We start from the raw sequence: 23,103 nt of genomic DNA on the forward strand, positions 1-23,103 counted from the left end.
GTGATATAGTAATAATATGCTTCCTTATTAATGCAATAAACGAGTTCCAGTGGTGAGAGGTATTGATTAACAGAAATTATATTTCTGCAACATCTATAAAGTGACATGAAAACATCTGTGATTTCTACTCGTGACAAAATCACAGGTACTGTTAATGTTACTGTGGCTTGGTGTCTACATTTATAACGGGAAGAAATGCAAAATTTCAGGTAGAGGTTAATGAAGATAAAGACGTAAGCTTTTTCCATCCAAGTTCGCGTATTCAAGGGTCTTTGGTTTCATGTGCTTTTATTTGTGTTGCCAGTCCTCCAAGGGGTAGAAGTGCTAGGGAACAATGAGCAAATGGCAGCAGTAGTGATAGTACTAACAGTACTAGCAGCAGCAGCCACAGTAGCAGTAGTAACAGTAATGAGAGTAACAGTACCAGCAGCAGCAGCAATAGCAATAATAGCTACTGAGCCCTCACTCCATGCCAAGAACTCTGCCAAGAACTCTTCTGTTTCCCATGAAAGCAAGCTGGATAATCCACAGACGAGGTAAATAATCTAAAGAACTAAAAAATTAATCATATTTAATGTTTTAGATGTTCCTTAACTTTCTGGAAAAGGAAATGGAAAAGGTTGGCTCTATTTGAGTTCAGAAATGATTAGAATCCGCTCTAAGATTCTACAATTTTTTTAAAGGCATAGGTGTTGAAATGTTGAGTTACAGATTTGCAGCTCATGTGAATACGTATTTTTTAATAGTATTCATGAGAATATAGGATATGGTATAGCATAGCTAAATTATTCTACAGCCTGCATGAAATATGTATAAAATTATAAATTTGGGGGGAAAGTTATTAAGCTGGTTAAAGTGAATTTTACAGGATCTTTGTACTTTGAGAACTCCAATTTTTTATTATGAACTTTTTTTCATTCTCAAATTCATGTCTCAGAATTCCAGCAGTGCTTTCTCAGTTCCTCCAGGTTAGCACAGAGGTGTTCTGAGCCCTCTCGTGTGTCTTTCCCTCCCCAACTGCATGTAAGCCCTCTGAGGGCAGAGGACAGGTCTAACTTCTGTCCCGTGTTCCCCACAGCCCCTGGGAGTGCCAGCACTTTGATTGCTGGATGAGTTGCTTATAAAATAGCTTGAAAAAGTCCATTTTGAATCAAGCCTCCATGTTCAACGTTATTCGAAGTATCTAGACAATTCTATTCCTTTCACTTTATCAATGCCATGAGATTTGCTACTTTTGTATCTATTTACATGGTAACCTTGAACCATTTCTGCTGTCACGTATTGAAAACTGTTTGAGAAGTGTATTCTTCTCTAATTGAAGCTACCGTAAATATTTGCAGTGAGCCCAGGTCTGAGAAGCACAAGTTTCCTTGGTACACAGATTCTTCTGCAGTTTACAGTCCTCCGTTCAGTCAGTGAACATGAATTGAATGTCTCCTACGGGCTCGGATGGACCAGGTCAGGGACAGAGAGAAGCCAGGGCAGTTAGTGAACCTGAGAGAAGGCATGGGGAGGGCGGGGCATGACCAGTGGTTTGTTTTGGGGAATCTCAGTGGGCACTGAAAGGAGCGGTAGGTAAAAAACTGGAAAGATAGAAAAGAGACAGAGGGACTGGCTGTGAGAAATGCAGAGCAGACACCTTTTTCCACCGGCCAGGAGGCAGGTAGGCTTTGACTTGCTGTTTTAGGACACTGAGGAAGTGCCGTCCTTGGGCGTTCTGCCTGTGGCCTGATATCAGAGCGTTTATCCAACTCACTGCGGGCTCCAGAAGAGATTTGGTATAAACGGGGCAAGAAATTTGTTGTCTTCTGATTTGATCATCTCTAAAATAAAGTCAGAGTGGATGTTCATACAGTTTTGCTGACATAGAGGTGGCTCCTCTATGGAATAAACTTGGTGAAAGAGAATACTTTTTAAAATCATATTTTACTTTTATTATCTAAGTAATAACAGGTAGTATTTATTGGGCATCTCCTATGTGCCACTCTTGATGTTAAGGGCTTTTACATATTATTATTGTAACTCTCATTCTCACTATGATTGTTGCCAATAACTAACGTTCGTTGGATACTCACTATGTGCCAGGCATTGTTCTAAGAGTTTTATGTGTACTAGCTAATCTAATTCTAACAACCCTATGAGGTAGGTGCTATTGTTGTCCTCATTTTACAGATGTCGAAACTAAGGCACAGAAGGGTCAAGTAACTTGCCCAAGGTCATACAGCTAGTAAGAAGCAGAGCTGAGATTTGAGGTCATAGAAGTACCAAGATGCTGCTGTATTTATTAAACGAGGTAGTGTATGTAATATGCCAACCAAGAGTCTATTATATAGTAGATACTCCAAATTTTTGTATCCCCATCTTCCTTCTTGCTCCCTCATTGACCTACTATAAAAGAATGACTTTTTAACTTATACGGAGAACCCACATAAATACTCACCTTGCTTTTGGTGTTTCTCTTCATCAGTCTTAGGCTTTTTGGTAAAGGTATTTATATGTCATGAAAAATAACGAAAGAAGAAAATTTCCTCTCCTAAAAAGAGTGAATACTTCATTCATTTACTTACCTTAAACAGTTTAGTAGCTAAAAAAACACGGCTTTAAAAAGTTTATTAAAAATCCTGGAAGACAAGGGGAGGAGGGAAAGAAACAAACATTGATTGGAAACCCCTTGGTTCCCCAGTACTGCACTAGGAACTGTATGTATGTTGCTATTTACAACAACCTCACAACAACCCTGTGAGGTCTGGAGTATCGTCCCTACTTTGTGGTTAGTATATCCGAGGCTGAGAGATTCCGGCAGCTCCCTTGTTCGGAAGGGCTGGAGCCCGAGACTGCCTCTGACGTCTACAACGCTGTTGCCCTTCCCGTGGACACAGCAACGTGTCTTTGGAATATTTGATCCCAGGAAGTCTCCAGCTTCGGAGTTCAAATAAGAAAGAGATGATGCTAAATAATTTACTAAGGCTGGATTTTACCAGCAAAAGTTGCTCTTTTATTCCAGACAACTTCCTGCACAACACAGCTGTTTCCTCCTGCGGCCTGGTTGGCTAAGTTAAGCAGTATTTGCCTGAATGCTAATCCTTAGATTATGCATCTCTTAATCAATTTGTCTGTAATTAGGTTGAGCTTACAAATTGTCATTCCAGGAATAATGATTGTCTTTAAGAGGCAGAAAGAAACGCATCGGCACTGTTATTTGCTCCCTCGCATCCCTGCAGCATACTCACTGCCTGTGACGGGACAGAGGATGAGCAGCCGGGGTCCTGGTCCGGATCTCCCTCCTACAGCTGGTGACCAGCAGGCAGGTAGTAACATTGCTATGGGCGGGAGTCTTGGTTTAAGGCTAGCTTCTGTTTCCATGTTTGTTTCTCTGGCTTGATTCCCTATTTGAGACAAAGGAATAACACTCATATCATTGCATCTTGCTAGCATAACATCGGTGCTTTGAGAGATTAATAAACACAGTGATTTTCTCAGTTGTGTCTTCATTTACATAATTTCTTTTATCTGAGGAGTGTAAGGCATTTTGCAAGTATTGCCCCAGCCTTACACACGTGAGGCAGGGTGAAGTAATTCTCGAGGCTCTGGCCAACAGCACGTGAGTCCAGTGAAGGGGACTGTATTTGTGTCATTCATCATCATGGCCCTGGTACCTCGCACGGGGAGCTTAGTAAACACTTGTTGTTGAGTCCATTCTTCCCATCTCATCTGCCGGTAGGAAGTCAGATCTTGTATTGGCCATGGTCAAGGCTGGTTTTCTCCCAACTCACCCCTCCCTTCTTCCCTTTCCCTGCACCCCTGGCAGTTTAAAAAGAAGCAGAGTAAACAGAACGAGTCCTTAACTCAGTTCCTACCAACTCTATAAGCGACTGAATTCTCAGACTGCAGTCTCTAATGTTTGTGACATGTTTCTGACTTAGCTGTCTCAATCTGTAACCACTGTCTGCAGTTCCTCGTCTGTCTGTCTGATAGTTTCCCACCTTCCTGGGTGACCTCTGCCTAATGCTCAGCTTTGATTTGTCACCACCCGGGCCCTAGTGTGTCAGAGAATCTGGAACGCTGTTTTCGGTGATTTTATGGGTGTGGATACTGACACCCACACAGACTGAGGAAGATGCAGGTTGATCTCACGCTGGCAGAGTTGCTGTGGGGCGTCCCTTCCACCGTCTCGGGACAATTCATTCCAACAGCAGGCACCGTATGCCTACTTTATCAGGCATTGTTCTGGGTGCAAGGGATATAGAAATGTATTGAAACATCCCTATCTTCAAGGGAACTCACAGTCAGGAGGAACACAAGCCTGCAACATGAATCATTGCAGTAGAGCAGAAGTGCCAACAGGAGCTCTGTGAAGGGAGTGACAATTCTGCCCAAAGGATATAGGAAAAGCTACACGGAGGAGATGACAGTTGAGGAATAAGCAGGAGTTACTATTGGGGCACCCCCGTGGGGTGTGGTGGACATAACTGTGGCTTTCTAGCCTGTCCCAATCCCTCTCCCTGCAACACAGGAGAAGTTCCGAGGCTGAGTGATGTTTTATTTTGGGGTTTGGTAGGCCACTTGGATAAAGTGGCTTGAAACGTGAAATATGAGCAACCGTTTCTAATGGACAGCTTTGTCTTTTTATTACCCAGGCTCTGTTTACGTCCACCCCCGACATCTCCCTGTTGAAGACCACCCCTCTACTCTCTCAGTCCCTGTGACTCCAGACGCAGGCGTGTGACTTAAGCGTGGCTAATCTAAGCATCAGGGCCATTGGCCACAGAAACAGCTGGAAGACTGAGCATGTGGCCCCGTCAGAGCCAATGAGATGGAAGAGAAGTTTTACTGAAACTTCTGGGAAAGAAACTCACTTTTCCACGCTGGACTTTATTCATGAGAAGATAGAAGGTCTAGGACTGCTTCAGCCATATTACAAGGGGGTCTGGAACCAACATGGAGGAGGGCGATGCTGAGGGAGATAGAAAGGCCACCCTGGGGACATTCCCTTGGCCCCAGATCAAGCCATGCCAGAGCTAGAACAATCCTTGGCCTTCTACTACGTGAGCTGAGGAAGCCCCTTTCTGCTTGGCCAGTTTGGGTTGGATTTTCGGCCTTTATTCACACATGGCTAAGAAATGTTTATTCTGAAGAGGAAAACGTCCAGGAGGAACATGAATGCATTCCAAACATTTGAAGGATGTTGGATAGGGGAATCACTTGAATATCCTGTGTGTCTTCAAGGGGTAGAACTAGAATCAGTGGGTAGAGGTTTCAGGTGGTCAGATTTCAGATCAATATAAGTAATAACTTTTTAACTCTTGGGGCTCTCTCCAGTGAAAGCAGCTAGAGGATGTGACTCAGCGTCATACTTAGGGAGAAACACAAGAGAGTGAGTGGAAGAAACACGCCTGCTCCCACGTTAAAAGCATCGTGAAATGGTCCAAGACGATTTAGAAGTGGTCTGATCACCATTACAAGTGTACTGAGGTTTTAATACCAGAGCTTGCATTTAGCTTTAGAATTCCTCCAAGTCAAAGAGAATGTGGCTATTTACTTATTTACCCCTATTTCTCCAAACAAAGCTGTAGGCTGTGACCCATTTGTGGCCATGAAATCAATGTGGGGATTTGGGTCCATCCTTCTTTTAATGAAACAAAAGAGAATTACATGTAAGGGCAAGAGTTGTTTTGTAAAAATTTGATTCTCTTTTATAAATAAAACATACACAAAGAGGACAGTATAGAGGAATGGCTAAAAGCATGAACTTTGGAATTGGTCTGCAAAGATTAAAATTCTGGTCTACCACTTGTTAACTGTTATGAGAATTAAATGAGATGATATAACTAACTGAGCAAGATCCTGGAACATAGAAAGCACTCAAATTTTAGCTACTCTGTTATTATTATTACTAGATAATTCTTAGAGTCTAGAAATTGGCTCCTATGAGATAGAGGTGAAAGTCTGTCCTTGCTTTTCAGGCCCCTAGATTTTTCCAAACAACCTGAAACTTTACGATTTTGTAAGGCAGAAAAAATTACCAGATGTTTCCTGTATCCTCTGTTAGTGTTTGAAGATGCTACACCTTCCAGTTCCATCCAAAGCCAATAGGAGGACTGTGAAAATAAGTGAAGTCATGAGGCTGTGAGCCTTGCTGTTAGACAGAGGGCATGTTTCTTCATCTTTATATCCCCAGCATCTCCCAGAGAACCTGGAAAATAATTGCTTAACTGCTTCAATGTTAGTAAACATCTCTAAAATTTGGTCTCATCTTTTGATGCTCTTCCCACCGCCTAAAACTCCTCTATTCTATATCAAGGAATCTTTCTTGGTTCTTAAAAAGAAAGGAAAATCTCCTTCATCCCCCTGAAGGCCCCAGAACATGCAAGGAGCACACACACACACACACAACACACGCACCACACCACACATGTGATACTATATTAATGACTTCACAATCTTCAGGGATATTGGCTGTTTTTAAGCCTCTATTATATATCCTTGTCACTGAACTCATGATTTCCCACTTTATCTCATTCAGAACCCATGGATGAATACCATCTGGTCCCGGTGATTTACTGCACAGAGTCCCTCAAGTTGCTCCATACCTTTCTCCTCAGAGACTGAAGAATCTCTGTCAAGGCCGTTCTCTGCTTTGCCATAAAATGTGTCCTTGGAACAGGAATTTCCCCATTGTCTTCTCCAATAAATACTGATTCAAAGTATTCACTTAGCTGCTCCTCTCCTTCATCATTCCATTTAATACTCTCCTTCTCCTAATGAAAGTTCTCAAAGTAACAGATACAGTCACCTTACTAAAATGCCATGGACTCCTTATTACTATTATTATTTATCTTGATGTTTCTGCATGTTTTTCTCCTTCTTTCTTTGACCTCTGTTAGTTCTCAGCTGAGTTTGTGGCCTACAAAGAATGTTCATTTTCTAATAGAGTCCCTCTAAAATAGTTTTTTGTTTTTCTACTATAAAATGAGAGTATGTTGTGCCTAGAAAATTTGGAAAACTTAGAAAAGTAGGAGAGGGCACGTCTTGTGAACAGGCAGTGACGACCTTGCTTCGCCTGGATGGCGCACGTCTCAGGCGCCTGCCTTTGTGTTTCTTTCTGAAACGTAGGCTGTGGGATTCCTTCCCTCTGTCCTTCCATTCTTGGTGCTGTGCTGTGGGCTACGAGAAATAAACCCCTTCTGTATCTCAGACGCCATCAGACTTTATGAAGAACACGGAGTCAAGGATGCCCTGAGGGAGGCCCGGCCCTCGAAGGCCTCGCTCCCAGATGGCTTGGAGCACTCCTCAGCCCAGCGCCTCACCACTCCACCACTCTCTCTGTTTTCATCTAATCCCTTTTTTATTCCACCAGCCCCCGATTTGCTTGTACTCTTCTCTCGGACTTTCACGTCTCTTACACCTCAGCGAATTTCAGACCAGCCTCATGGTGACTGACATCTTACTTGGCCTCAGAACCTCCTCTGGTGAACTTTCCTTCTCTGGTGGAGCAACTTGACCACGGTTCAGGGCCATTGTGAGCAGAGCCATGGTGACCTTCTGTCTGCTTCCTCCCAGTCCCCCAGGACACCTGGGGCAGAGGAAGAACATGGCTTTGGAGTCAGACACGAGTTTGAGTCCTGGTTTCTCAGTGTTTGGGCCAGTGACTGAGCCTCCCTGGGCGCCCTCTGACCACCTCTGTAAACTGGGACAGTAATACAGCCTGCTCTTCTACAACACACTGCTAATTTTATTATTTATCTAAATTGTATAATGCATTCTATGCATCAGGTATTATTTTGAGTGCTTTACAGATATCGACTCATTTATAGAACTAGCTACAATCCTAGGAAAGCTTGGGTTATTTATTTGTTTATATGAACTCTTTATTCATTTATAACAAAAGTTTCATTACAAAACAATTGTTTCAGTGGAGGGAAGAAAAGGAGTTAGGAGCTACAGAATTTCAGACTTGTAATAACAATTATTTTTTCTTGTGGGATTTTCAATATTAAAATTTGTGCTAAAACAGAATAGCTATAAGTATTGGAGTGAGTAGAATGGTGTCCACTCCCCACCCGCCCCAAAAGATATGCCCACCCACAGCCTTATTTGGAAAAAGGATTTTTGCAGATGTAATTGAGTTAAGGATCTGGAGATGAGACCATCCTGGACGAACCGGGTGGGCCCTAAATCCAATGACACACGTTTCTATAGGAGACAGAAGGGGAAAAGACACACAGACACAGAGAAGGCCACAGAAAGATAGAGACAGAGACTGGAGTGACGCATCTACAAGCCCAGGAATCCCAAGCATTCCCGACAGCCTCTGGAAGCTGGGAGAGAGGTAGGCAGTGGATACTCCCTCCCAGCCTCCAGGAGGAACCAATCCTGCCAACACCTTATTTTGGACTTCCGGTCTCCAGAACTGTGAGAAAATTAATTTCTGTTGTTTTAAGCCACCAAATTTGTGACAATTTATCATGGCAACTCTAAGAAACTAATACAAGGATATTTTGTTATTGCAAGCTAAAAATCATAAATTGAGGGATCAAAACAGAACAGAAGTGAGCCTAAAAGTCACCAAATTATGAACACAGCATAAAACCAGATCAAAAGCAACATGTGTCTGGACCTGTAAAATAGAGAGCAGCAAAGCTCATAACTACAAACAGTTGACAAGAGAACAAGAGCCAAGAAAGTTAACCAGCTGCTCAGACAAAGCTGCTGACTGTTGCTCTACTCCTGGGATACCGGCTCTGCAAAGGGCGAGGTGCTCATTCACTATTACAGTTGCATAATGACGAGCTGAAGTCCACATGATGCAAAACACATTCTTTGCTCAATTAACCAGGTTGTATCCGGTAGTCAAGTAGACATGTGAGCAGTAGAAGAAATCCTGCATGTATCCTCCTGCTTTACTATGAAGCTTAAAAATGAAATAGTGCAAATTCTACTCCTCGTACATTTACTGGCACAAAGGAAGTGTTCAATGCATGTTCCCTTTTCCCTTAGGAAATAAGGGGTCATCAGCAGATACGAAGCATGTTCCACACACAGTAGGTGTTTTGTAACTATTGGGGATACAAATCTATGTCTCTCTTGAATTACCTTGCACTTTTACAACACTGACCACTGTGGTGCTTGTAATCCAAGCCATCGGGCCTTGCATGCACCTTGTAAGAGTCAAGATTTGTAATGACTGGGGCTGGTATTATGGTATGTACAGGGCTGATTTTTTGAAATTTTGTAAGTTAAAACGTGTCTGTAACTACCGTCTCCAGGGAATGATGAGAGTGGAACCCAGGATAAAATGTGACTGAGCAGCAAACCTTCACAGATCGTCCTCCTGGGATCCTGTCCCTTCCTTCATCCATGCAGGCACTCAGCCCTCTTAGGTGGACGTTTGCTGTGGGTCCAGCCCTGCTTTAGGCACCGCAGAACCTAAGAACAACACAGGCGGGAGTACTGAGGAACACTGGAGATGAGACATGTGCGCAGCGCCCCTGGAAGGATTCTGAAGTAACAGCAGCAGGGCTGGGGATCGCCGGGAAGGGACTGAGTGGCTGCGCTAATGACCATTTTAAGTAGCATTGGAAGAGCAGAGACAGGGAGAGCTTTTTGGATGAGGGCTTTCAAGTGGGTCTTAAAGGAATATTAGACAATGGACTTGAAAAATGTATTTGCAGCTCTTCTAATGACACATCTCCTTGCCATTTCCAGGCCTGAAACTACTGCACAGGGCCTAGCATACAATAGGCGCTGACAAATATTTATTGAATGAAAAAACAAAAAAGAATGAGTGAGTCGTGGTTGCCTCCTCCACACAGCTGCGGGCCAATCTTTCCCGTAGATCTGTTGATGTCACTCACCTGCTCTAAAGCTTCACGGAAGCCCTGCTGCATCCCGAGAAACAGTAGAAAGTGGTCTTTGAATCAGATAGTGTTGGTTTGAGTCCAAATGCCTTCAGACTGGCCCCCATCCTACTCTAGCTAATCCTAGCTCTCTTTTACAGCTTTCCTGTCCTTTTGATACCTAAATAGAACCACGTCACCCCTCCTCCCCTCTCATCTCTTGCTTAAAACCTTTCAGTGGCTGCCCCTCTGTCCTCAGAGTCGGGTGTCTACCAACCTCTCCAGCTTCTGCTTTCTTGCCTCTCCTTTAACTCCTCACCGTCTGGAAGACGCCGTGTTTTCTCTGTCCTCTGGGCCTTCACACTCTGCTTGGAATGTTCTGCTTGGAATATTCCTCACCACCCCCACCCCGCCCCCAGTGTCAGCTAACTCCTGTGCTTCTTCAGGTCTAGGCTTAAATGACACTTCATTCGTGAGGCCTGCCCTGCGTCCAGATGGGTCCCTGGGCTGTGAGGCCCAGAGCGCCCTGCACTTCCTGCACGGTAGGGCACACCTGTGCACTTGATGTGCACACCTGTGACTGTGATGACTTGCTCTATGGCGGTTGTCCTTCCTACCCAGATGGCGATGCTGTGAAGGCGATGACTGTGTCTGGTTCATGGCTGTCTTTAGCACCTGGCACAGTACCTGGGCTAATGAATATATCTTGAATAAGTTAGTGAGATCTAAAACTTGCTGGCTGCATGACCCTGGACCAGTAACTTTGCCACTCTGAGCGTCAATTTTCTCTTTTGTAAAATGAAGATACTAGCTGCCTTGTAGGGTCTTGTACGCTCTAAATCATCACACAAATGTCCTCTTTCGATGGCTTTCTGGGAGTGGACCCTCGCTGTCTCTCTACCTCGTCTCCTGCTTCACCCATTGATGTGCAGCTGGCACCACACTGAACTCACCTGCCTTTTCCTAAATGCTGCCCTGTGCTTCCCATCTTTGTGACGTTGCTCATGCTGTTCCCTCTGCCTGGAATTTCCTTCCTCTCTTCTCCCCATTTCAAAATTTCCTCCATCCCAGCTCCACAGACTCTCCCTTGTTGTCTGTCCTGGTCCATAGTTACCTCTCCTTTCCCCTGTTGTGGCATTTTCTCTGCCCTCTCCGAGAACATATACCACTTTCAACATTGTGTTATGGTTATTTACCGACAGCTTCTAGTTTAGCAGGCTCTAGAGTCAGTCTGCCTGGGTTCACATCCCAGATCTACCTACTTATGAGCTATATAACCATGGGCTAGTTAGTCAGCCTATCTAAGCCCCAATTTTTTAGTCTGTAAAGTGGGAATAATAATAACACCCATCTCATAAGTTATTTGGGTTGGGGGGTCTCAATAAATGAGGTTATGTAAGTAGATCATTCAGCACAATGCCACATACATAATCAGTGATTACGTGCTTAACATAATCAACATTATCATCATTATTATCATCTTCTTAATTAAACTGTGAGTTCCTTGAGGACAAAGATTATGTTTTTATAGGATCCTCTCTTGCACTTAGCACAACGCCTGGCCCCATAGTTGGTGCTCAATAAATGTTTGTTGAATACAGGCATAAATAATACAGACAAATATGACAAAATAATGTCTTTCTCTTTTGCTATAAAATGATGCAAGTTTACCGCATTTTTGGGCTTTTTAGTAACTACTGACCCTGCGGATTTCCCCAACAAGCATGAACATGTTGAAATAGTGTGTAGTAGAATAGGCCTACTATGTTGCCATCAGTCTGGAATTTGGAAAATTACAAGCAGAATTAAAGAACAGTATTAGAATTATTTATTCTTTCTATGCCCCTTTATTACATTCATTTTGGGAGAAATTATCTGTTCTTGTTTAACAAGAAGATTACATTACATATTCATGTAGAAAGAATTTTACCAATTTGTGGAAACTTTTCTCAGATCTTGCCACATGTTAGATGTCAGGCAATGTCTCATTTGGAGAGAGAAAAAACAGCTAGAGTTACTGTGATTCACAGTGAGACAAGTCATTCTGATTTCCCTATAAAAAGAAAATGAAAGCTACGTTTGTAAAATATCATAGAGGTTCGTCTTCTAAACAGCCTCTTACCTGGAAAATATATGTAGTCATTTTTCTGACTTAATAAGGAGATAAAGCTAGTTTCACTTATCTTAATTTTGCCTGTAATGAATATACCAGATGAGATTTTGGTATGATATGTGACTGCTCTTTCATTAACAGATTAGATAATTGCCCTCTTAACTTTATTATTTAGCACCTGACTTAATCCTGAAATAATCTAGAAGTTTTTTGAAAGTCAACGGCAGAGCTATTGGAAAGAGGAAAGACATTGTGTACACCGGGCACCGAGGCAAAGTCATGGGCTTCCACCTGCTTTGTGGGCGAGAGACCATCGCCTGCATGGCACGACTTCAGAGGCAGTTGAAAGATTTGATCCCGTCTAACTGGTCAGGGTCTGAAATTCTACCATCCAGAATTCCGTTCATTCCACTTGGTTGGGAGGAGGCCTTAAGAGAGTTGGAGCTTGGGACGCAGCCTTGGGTAGAGCAGGGGATGGCACACCACGGCCTATGGGCCACATTCAGTCCGCTGTCCATTTTCGTACAGCCCATAAGGTAAGAATAGCTTTTACATTTTTAAAAGGTTGGAAAAAAATCAAAAGAAGAATAACATTTCATGACGTGAAAATTATATAAAACTCAAATGTTAGTATCCATACGTAAGGTTTTACTGGAATGCAGTCACATTCACTAGTTTACGTATTGTCTGTGGTTGCATTTGTGCTACAATGGCAGCGTTGAGCAGTTGCCATAGAGACTGGTTGGCCCTTAAAGCCTAAATATTTACTATCTGGCCCTTTACAGAAAAAGTGTGCTGACCCCAGGTAAAGAGGAAAGAGCATTAAAAGCCATGGAGTCAGTGTTGGGGTTGAATCCCATCTCTTCTAGTTACTAGCTCTGTAACCTCAGTCAAGGTGATATTTATTCATTCAATAAACTTTTTATTGAGCTCTTTCTGTTCCCCAGAGACTGTGCTTGGCATTAGAGACGCAATGGTTTCTGCATCTGAGGATTACCAACACCAAGTTTGCTGGTGTGTTGTGAGGATTAAATAAAATTAAGTATTCAAAGTGCCCAGCATATAGTAGTTGCTCAGTAATTGGCTTTTGAAAGTCCATGAATAACCATTCTGCCCTACTATTTTGGAAGGGATTTAGGAGTGGAGAAAGGAGAGGCAGAACGATGAGCTGATGGCTAACCAGGAGCTAGACTGGTGTTTCCGATGGTGGAAGTGCTGAGGAGCCTAGAGAGGATGAGAGGCGTTGGAAAGCCAGGTGGAAGGAAGCAGAAACAAATGACTTCACAGTTTTGCTCCAGGCCTGCTCTGTTCAGATGTAAACTTCCAGGGAACCCAGTCTTGGGTGGCACATGGTCCTTTAATAGCCACTAGTCAAAATGTTTCTAGTAAGTAATGGAGCCAGAATTTTGAATCCTAGACATTCTGATTCTGATGCCATTAGCCATTACACCAGTGCTTCTCAAATTGGGATCTAGGGTTCTGTGGATACATTATCAGGAGTTCTAGAGTTCTCTACAAAAGCCTCTGATTTAGAGTTTTATGATAATCTTGGAAAAGAAGAGAAAAAGTCAGGATAAGCATATTCTGGACACTCAGATGATCACCCTATAACCTGGTGTTGCCCTCTGTGTGTTTCTCTAAGTTTGCATTTGTGTTTAGATTGGGTAATTTTAGTGGGCTAACGAGGAAGGAGCAGGAGCAGCAGACCTAACAAGGAAATGATATGTTGACACCACAGGAAGGTCAAATTCTATTACTGCTCACTCTGAGGACAATTCTAAGTGAGAAAAGAGGTGGGAGAAAGGAATCACCGCACAGCTCACAGGGGTGCTGGCAGCCACAAGGAGCTTGGACACGTTTAGAATGGCAAGCTGGTTTTACAAAACCACAGACACTATGTAACTTGAATGTCATCAGTTTTGTGGTTTTGCTTGTATTTACAAATATGCTTTGGTTTATAAATTGTACAAAAGCTAGATACAGAAGAAATTTTTATATCTAGCTGTTTAAAACCAAGTTTTACCTCACTTAGTGACATTATGATAAAAATGATTTCAGGATGTTCCAAATAGTTCTTTATTATTATGTGTTCTTGCCTTACTTCATAATTTAAGGCTTCAATGAGTGTGGGTACTCTCGAAATTCTTCCCAAAGTGTTCAAAAGAATAGCCCAGTGCTGGAGAGAAGGCAGGAGAAATCATTCCTGTTAGTGAGTAGATGTCCTGGGATTCTGTTAATGAGGTTATTTTTCCGTACACAGGGATATGTCCAAAAGAGATGAATGCTGATCCTTCAATGTGGTTATTTCAATGATAATCCTATTTCTTTCTGATGTTATTCCAGATCATTCAATTTCCATTCCTGTGAGTTTTGCTTATCAATGAAATATCTTTTCATCAGGCTCTGATGCCTGTGCTGGCATCTTCAGAATGGTTCTTGGCTCTTATTTATTCAGAGAAGCACATGGGAAAGGAACTCTCAGTCCCTCACCCTCCATACCAGAACTTCTGTTATAAATGCATTTGTTGTTTACTGTCTCTCCTCCCACTGGAATGTAAACTCCATGGGGGTAGGATTTTCTCTTGTTTATTTCCTTCAAGGGTTCTGAACCAGGGGCAGTCTTTCTCCCAGGACACGTTTGGCAATGTCTGAGACGTTTTTGGTTGTCATGACTGGGGTGGGGGCTACTACCTGCATCTGGTGAGTAGAGGCCAAGCTGAGAAACCTTCAGTTCAAAAATGGTGTCTGGCAAGTAGTAGGGGCTTGTATTTGTAGAATAAATGAAAAATAATTGACATATCCCAGCTGTCAGGGGTATGGCAGAGGCTTTATAGATGCAGCAGGGTCACTCACTGACATATTAATTTGGTTTGGGTTCCCACGGTATATTTCCTGGCACCCACTCCAAACAGGTAGCTGCTGGGCATTTCCGGTCCTCAGAGCATGTGACAGGGCTGAGAAGTGCAGAAGAAAGTTTCTCTGCTTGGCCTTGTGAAGGTAAGTCACTGAGACTGTGCGGTGTGCTCTGGAGAGGCTTTCTGTGGCCTGTGGAGAGAAGAGTGTGAAGTGGAGTCCTCATCCTGGCAAAGACTGGATTTCCAGCTTGTTGAGCTGGAGATTTGAAGTTGGATTTAATTTGATAAAATAATATGCTATTGCTTCTACATCTAAATTTGTGGAATAGGATTTATACATTATTTGATTTTAAATTTCTTAGGCAACTATACAAAATAGGCATTATTATTTCCATTTTATAGATAAGAAAGCTGAGATTCTGAGAGATGAATTAACTTACTTCAGATCATAGAGATTATAAATGAAAGGCCCAGGATTTGAACCCAGCTCAGTCTGACTTGAAAACCCCAAACCAAGACTGTCTTTCTTTGAAGGAAAGAAGCTTATGTGTGAAGGGATAACCTGAGCTTTTGCACTGTACAAAACTTCCCTCCTAGACCAGCCTTTTCTCACTAGAGTCGTTTTCCTTCTGAGAATGGTTTTTTCCTTCTCCCTAGGTGGGCTATTGATTAATGAACTAATACTAGCACCTACCGTGTCCAGGATGTTAAGCTACCAGAGATGGCTGATAGGTTTTATTTCATGTGTCATCTCTGATCATTTAGCAGTGGCTATAAATGTGTTGAGAAGGATTCTCAGGCTGAGTCTGCGAAAAGAGCCATCATCAATTAGCTGTCTGCTGTAGGGTCTAGTGGTTTGCACACATTCCACACATTTACATTCCCTGTTTGGGGCACTAGGGGGCAACCAAAGATGAATAAGGTCCCCTATGGAAATACCCATCCTTCAAGATTCAGCTCCATCCCCACCATCTCCAGAAGCTTTCTGATCATCCCAGCTTCCCTCTCTTTTCTAATCCTGTAGCCACAGCCTAGGAGGTGAGACAGGGAAGTACAGCAGTACTCATGGACTGAGCACTGCTGCAGCTCAGTCATCTTAGTAATGTATGTATCTCACTTCCTCAGCTGGACGATGGGCCCTGGAGGTCAGTGGGTAGTGCTCAGGAAGCTCCTTGTCTCTCGCATGGCCTCATGCAATAGGTGTCCAATGAACACTTGCTGAGCAGAGGGTTAAATGAATTAATGAATGAGGTGGGATACTGATACCAGGACTTTTTATTCCTATTGGGTTAAAGAACATACAGATAAATACGGGATCCCAAAACTAAACAATTAATGCCTCGCATGGCAAGGCCCCTCCCGGCTCCTGCTCCAGCACCGTGGCCAGCATGTCTTCTGCCCAGGCAGTGTTCCTCGAACATCTGCAGCTGTTAAATATTTTGAACACCCAGATTGAACATGTCAGTCTAAAACTGAAACCACCCCCAGAATCATCACCTCCTAGCACTTGTCCCCATCCAACAAACTCCACCTTTTACTTATTTATTATCTTGTCTGTCTTCCCCCCTCACAAAGGGGGGAGTGCAATGAAGACAGAATTTTTGTCTTTTTTAGTGACCGCTTGTTTCAGTTAACTGTTGCTGCATAAACAAACAACCCCAAACTTAGCGACATAAAATAACAACCATTTCACGTACACACAAATTTTGTGGGTCAGGAAGTCAGACAGGGCACACAGTAGGTGTGTTGGTTTTCTACTGTGTAACAAAGCACCACAAATGTAGCAGCTTAAACAACATACACCTATTACCTCAGGAGTCGGGGTACGGCTCAGCTGGGTCCTCTGCTCAGAGGCTCACAGGATTCCAGTTAAGTGGTGACCAGGCTGCTTTTCTTTCTGGAGGTGAGGGTCTTTCTCGAGCTCACATGGTAGTTGGTAGAGTTCAGTCCCTTGTGGTTGTAGCACTGAGGTCCACACTTCCACGTTGGCTGTCAGTGGGGGCCACTCTCAGCTCCCGGAGGCCACTGACTGTCCCTTGACACGTGGCCCTCTCACAACACTGCAGCTTCCTTCCTCAAGTCTGGCGAAGGAATCCTCCTCCTCAGGAAGGGCCCAGTCCTGCTTTTAAGGGCTTTTACTAAGTCAGGCCCACCCTGGATAATCTCCCATTTTGTTAACTCAAAATCATCTGATTTGGGATCTTAAATACATTTGCAAAATCTGTTCACTTTGCCATAGAACACAATCACGGGAGTGATATCCTGTCATATTCACAGTCACCCCCCCACACACACTCAAGGCAGGGGATTATACAGGACGTATACACAAGGTGGAGTGTGTGGGAGTCTTGGAGGCCATCTGAGAATTCTGCCTGCCATAGCAGAGGTGTCTTGTCTCTGCCTCTTGACCTCTGGGATGGAGGAGGGGAGGGTCTCAGCTGGGAAGAGTTGAATGGCTGGGGGCTGGAACTATCTGTGGGACCTTCACTCACCTCTCCAGCCACTGGTCAGAGGGGACTCAAAGGATGGGCTCAGCTGGGACTAAGACCAGAGACACTTACCTGTGGCCTCTCCGTGTGATGGGCTTCTCGCAGCAGAGGGGCTGGTTCTGAGAGGAAGTACCCTGAAAGGGATCACCCAAGTTAGTATTTCAAGAGATCAGGTGAAGCTGTGTGGCTTTTTGTGACCTCACCATGAACATCACATAGCATCGCTTCTGTGCCACCAACCTGCACAGACTCCAGGGACATAGACCCTTCCTCTCGATGGGAGGAATGGCAAAAAATCTGTCGCTATTATTTTTTTATGTTATATCTTCAGTAGGCATGCAATAAATATTTGTTGAATTAAAGAAATATTTGTCTAATGAACCTAATTCAGACTAGGATGGAATTATATCAAGGAAAACTATCTGGCAGAAACATATCTCAACTGATGAATGAGTTGAATAGGTGAAAGTATAGGAAAAGCATTTTAGGCAGAGGGAACAGCATATGCAAAGGCATAGAAACATGAAAAAACTGGTACATTAGGGCAACTCTAGTTAGTTCAGTGTAGCTAGAGCAGAGAGTGAGTATGGAGCAGTGGGAGGTGATGACTGTGGGTCAGGGGCCAGGTCGTAGAGGGACTTGTCTCATGCTATGGAGTTTTCCTGGAAGGGCTGGGAAGAAGTTGAAGAGTGCCACACGTTCAGGTAGGCCTTTTAGAAAGATTCTTATGTCTGCAGTAGAGAGGGTAGACTGGAAGTATGGAGAGCATCAAACAGTAGTTCAGGCAAGAGATGATGAGAATGAATTGTGGCCTTTGCCCTGGAGATGGAGAAGAGAGGACAGTTTTCCACATTGAGTCGCATTCAATAATTTGAGCATTGCTTTACTTACTTATTTTTGCTTTCACTGCAATCTGAATCCCTGTGCTTGCTATGTTCATCACAGACTTGGGCGCTCATCTGGAATGCGTGAGTGTGGAAACACTGGCATAAGTCAGGCACGGTGTTCAGAGCCTCTGAGCGCTGCTCCTCACACAGTCTCTGCAGCTCCGCTCTGAACCAGCTCCCCTGGTGATGGTGTTGGTGATGAGGGACAAATACACTGAGGTGAAGCCACGACAGTCACCTTGGCTTGGGATAGAGCAAGGAGATAGAATCCGATCCCTGCTTTGCTTGTGTTCACAGCAGTGTGACATATTTGTACAGCGGCGTTCTCTCCGGAGTGTCAAGTCCTTAATAAATATCACCTCTGCACATTCTTGCAAATAGAGCCAGTTGAATTCCCAGGTGTCGAGGCCTTTTTGCAATGTCTGAGGTGAATAAGCTTCTTCCGTTTCTTCTCCTCACTAGAAAATTATCAAAGGGCTGTTCTCCTTTAGGACTGGGACAAATTCTTGACTCCTTCCTGCTGATGGAGAGACAAGGACCATGATCCTTACATTACTGATTGAGAAACCAGGTTGAGGGTGGGGTGAGGTCCTAACAGCTGGCCGTTGGGGAAACCAGATCACGCATCCCATCTCGTGTAACCAATGAACTTGTCGTCTTTGATACCTAAACAAATACATTTTCTTTAATAAGTGTTAAGGAAAATCTAGACACTAAGAATTTTTTCTATTCAGTTCAACAAATATTTATTAGGCACCTACTATATGGCAAGCACTGTTCACAATGAGAGATCAATAACAACAGAAATCCCTGTCCCCACGGAGCTCACATTCTAGGAGAGGAAACAAGAAACAATAACGTTACTAAAGAAATTATAACCAAGATTATAACTGTGTTAGCAGTAGTAGTTACAGTTAGCAGTATGTTGGAAGGTGATATGTTTTATGGAAAAAAACACAAGGCTGAATAAGGGGGTCAGGAGATCTGCAGGGCATGGTTTGCAATCTTAAATACGGGGATCACGGTGTGCTTACTGAAAAATCTTTTATCCTCAACTCCACCCAGTTACATTTGAATGAAGGAATCTTTACTCCTGAGCTACTTATATTGCTGAATCTCTATGAGTCTCACTTTCTCCAATCACTCGTTCCAACAACACATACTTGTTGTATTAAGGGTGTTGATTTCATCTATACTTTGGAAAATATTGATAAGTAATCAACATAATCACTGCTCTCACGGAGCGTCTAATCTAGCAGGAAGGCAGACTTTCACAGGTGATTCTCAGAAAGTACAACGGATGTGGGCCGGCCTGGTGGCGTAGCGGTTAAGTTCACATGCTCCACTTCAGCGGCAGCTCGGGGTTCGCTGGTTCGGATCCCAGGCACAGACCTACACGCTGCTTATCAAGCCATGCTGTGGCAGTGTCCCATATAAAGTAGAGGAAGATGGGCACAGATGTTAGCCCAGGGCCAATCTTTCTCAGCAAAAAGAGGAGGATTGACAACAGATGTTAGCTCAGGGCTAATCTTCCTCACCAAAAAAAAAAAAAAGAAAGAAAGTACAATGGATGCTCTGGGAGGGAAAGCTTGGCGTGCTGGAGAGCCTTCTATAAGGGATGTCTAACCCAGTCTGTGAGGTGGGGAAAGGCTCTGAGAGGTGCCATTTTAGCTGAGGCCTGAAGAATGACTGGTAAAGTGAGGTGGGCTAGGATGGGAAAGGGTGTTCCATGCAGAGGAAACAGCCTGTGTGAAGGAGAGGCTGGGGTCTTTGATGACTTGACAGAAGTTCACTGTAGCTGGAGTGAGGATGGTGAGGTGGCAATTGACTGGAGAGGTAGGGAGAGGCCAAATCAGATGGCCTGGAGCCGTGTAAGTTATCTGGAAAATGAAGACGGAGAATGGTGCACAGCATCTTGCCCTGAGAAGGTGCTCAGTAAATGATGGCTGTTAGCCGTATAAATGACGACAATAATAATCATGACTCAGAGCAGTGCGTAACCCTAGACCAGTTGAGAGTTGGTGTCCTTGGTGTATGTTCTGGGTGAGGTAAGCCCCATGTTGGTGGCAGGAGGTTGACCTGGGTTGGTGTTTAAGGGAAAGCTAAGTTCTCTATTGACTTCTGAGCCCAGCACACACGATCCCTGACTTTCTTGGTAGAGGGATAAAGGAAAAGAATTCGAAATTGAAGACAGATAGGCTGGCTTTCTGTGTTGAGTCTGCCGCTAACTAGCTCTGTGACCTTGGACAAATAGTCTGTTATCTCTCTGGATCTCAGTGACTTTATCTGTAAAATGGAGATAGTAATGCTATTCACTCTCAAAGGGCTGACTTGAGGATCAAATGGAACGATATTTAGGAAATTTTATTATAACTTCTAGAGTGCTACAGTTTGATTTGATGTACTTTTGGGGGTATTGATGGGAAAAGATCCTGAGAAAAAGCCTCCTCTTTGTATTTTCCCAAGACCAGGTTCTTTCCATCCCAACTGCAGTGTCGTTCAACACAGTTCTCAGCCATGTGCCGATGCCTTCCTTGATTGCTGAGGGAACGCTGTTGTGAGGCCCTGTTTCACTATGGTGCTGCTCTAAAATTCAGTCCAAGCTGGAAACAAATACAAAGTCAGGCACTGGTGGTGAGATCATGTGACATTCATTCACATTTCTCTACAAATAATGGGGGTCTGTTTAGGTGGCAAGAGACAAGGCTAATCTCCCCCATATTACTGTAATTATTAACTACTACTCCTAAAATCTATCGAGTTATCATTATTGTTATTATTATGAAACTCAATCCCATTTCCATGTCATAAAGATAAACCAAATCTCATTTCAATTAGTTACAGCAGGAGGGAATGAACTTTAAACAGACATTTAATTTCTGAAAAAAAAATTAGGAAGTTCTTCATGGAAATGTTATGGCATTTTGAAACAGATTAATAGTTCAGTGTGAACACATCCACCCCGCAGCTAGATGATGGGTGTATGATGAGGAGGAGACAGGTTAAATGAGCAAAACCAGTTGATGCCACTGGTTTGGTTCTAATCAAATAGTGTCCACTTTATGACTCTTCAGTGCTATTATTTTTTTCATTCACTTTACAGATTGAATTATTGGTCTTACATTATGGGTGTATTTTATTTATTAAGAGAAAGTAGTTGACTTTCGGGGTGATAATAAAATTTAACAAAATCTTTCCAAACTAGACGCTTTGGAGAGACTCAAATTCTCCCCCAAAAGGTCAGACTCCCAAGATGCAGACCAGTAGCTGGGGCGGAGGTGGAGGGAGCGTGGAGCTGATTCAGAAAGCTTGTCCATTCTTTTTTTTTCTTTTCTTTGTATTAACATTCATAGCCAAGAGTGTGCCCACTTTTCAGCAGCTGAACATGACAAGGGGAAAAGGTTTCAATGATGAATTCTTGTGTGTGTCTGTAAATTTCATGCTTGTGAAGCTGGATTAATAGCAAGGGAGACTGAAGTCCTTTTGTTCTTGCACAAACAGCTACAAAGCAGAGAGCCACAGTGTGAGCGTCCCAGTCCAGCAAGGCCTCGAGGCATGACTGGAGGGACCTTGTAGTCACTCTCTGGCCTCTCTTCTGAGGGCTAATTATGGCATTTGTTCCACTGGGACCTGGATGGAAACCACGAAACGAATGTCAGCAAGACTTCAACGTTTCTTTCAGCCTCCATGAAGGCTGGTTTGATTGAAATCTTCTAGATTTAAATTTGTTGCCATGGAATTACCATCCAAGGCCTTTATATACTTTCAGCTCTCGGGGAAAGAAATATAAGCTAATCTGGCTGGTGTGTAACCACACAGGATTGCTCTTTGGGTCTTTGGAACACAGTTCTTTCCTCCAGGGCACTGGAACTGTTGCTAGGTGTATGATGGGATTAAAAACTTCTATTCCCAGAGAAGAGAGACCACCTCACTGTACTACACTGTTGTAAAAAGAACAAGCCCTTTGGGAGGGATCTGTTGTAGACAATTGAAATAGAGTTAATAAAGCCCTGACTTTTTAACTAACATCATTTTAAAAAGGATCTAAATCAATTCAGCACAGTTTGTGGCCCTACTAATCAGGTAGCTTAGTGGAATGGTTGTTCTTAAATGGGGGCTTATCTTCACTAACTCTGCAGAGAATTGAGAAAAATAAGGACAATGTAGCAGGTTTTTCTATAAAGGCTAATTTATTCTTCTACTTTTGGTGTTAAAGATATCCCTTCTTTCATGAAATGATGCTGATGGTAGAGGGTAGTTGGATTTGTTTGGTTTTTTTTGTGAGGAAGATCAGCCCTGAGCTAACATCTGACGCCAATCCTCCTCTTTTTTCTGAGGAAGACTGGCCCTGAGCTAACGTCTGTGCCCATCTTCCTCTACTTTATATGGGATGCCGTCACAGCATGGCTCGACAAGCAGTGTGTCAGTGCGTGCCCGGGATCCGAACCGGAGAACCCCGGGCCGCCGCAGTGGAGCACGCGCACTTAACTTTGCGCCACCAGGCTGGCCCCAGTTTTTTAAAGTGCTCTTTGCAAAATACAAAAGATGACATACTTAGGTTTAGTCTCACATTTTAAAAGAAGTTTTGTTTTTTAATTTCCAGATCAGCCAAATCCCCAAATCTGAAAACCACTGTCTTAGAGCAAGGGCTCTGGAGTTAGAGATTGGACTCCGCGACTTACCAGCTGTTGGGCTTTGAGCAAGATTATTATACTTCTGAGTCTCATTTCTCTCATTTGTAAAGTGAGTATCATAGCGTACATTTCCCAGAGATAATGCCAGCTAACAACATGCGTAAAAGTAAAACTGGAAAAGCCCAGTTGGATGGACACAAATATCCATCAGCTGGTGACTGGATAAACAAACCATGGTGTATCTATGCAATGGAATACTACTCAGCAGTAAAAAGGAATGTATACTGAT

This window comes from Ceratotherium simum, chromosome 2 (assembly GCF_057802395.1).
Source record: "Ceratotherium simum simum isolate JZ-2026a chromosome 2, ASM5780239v1, whole genome shotgun sequence".
NCBI classification, from domain to species: Eukaryota; Metazoa; Chordata; class Mammalia; order Perissodactyla; family Rhinocerotidae; genus Ceratotherium; species Ceratotherium simum.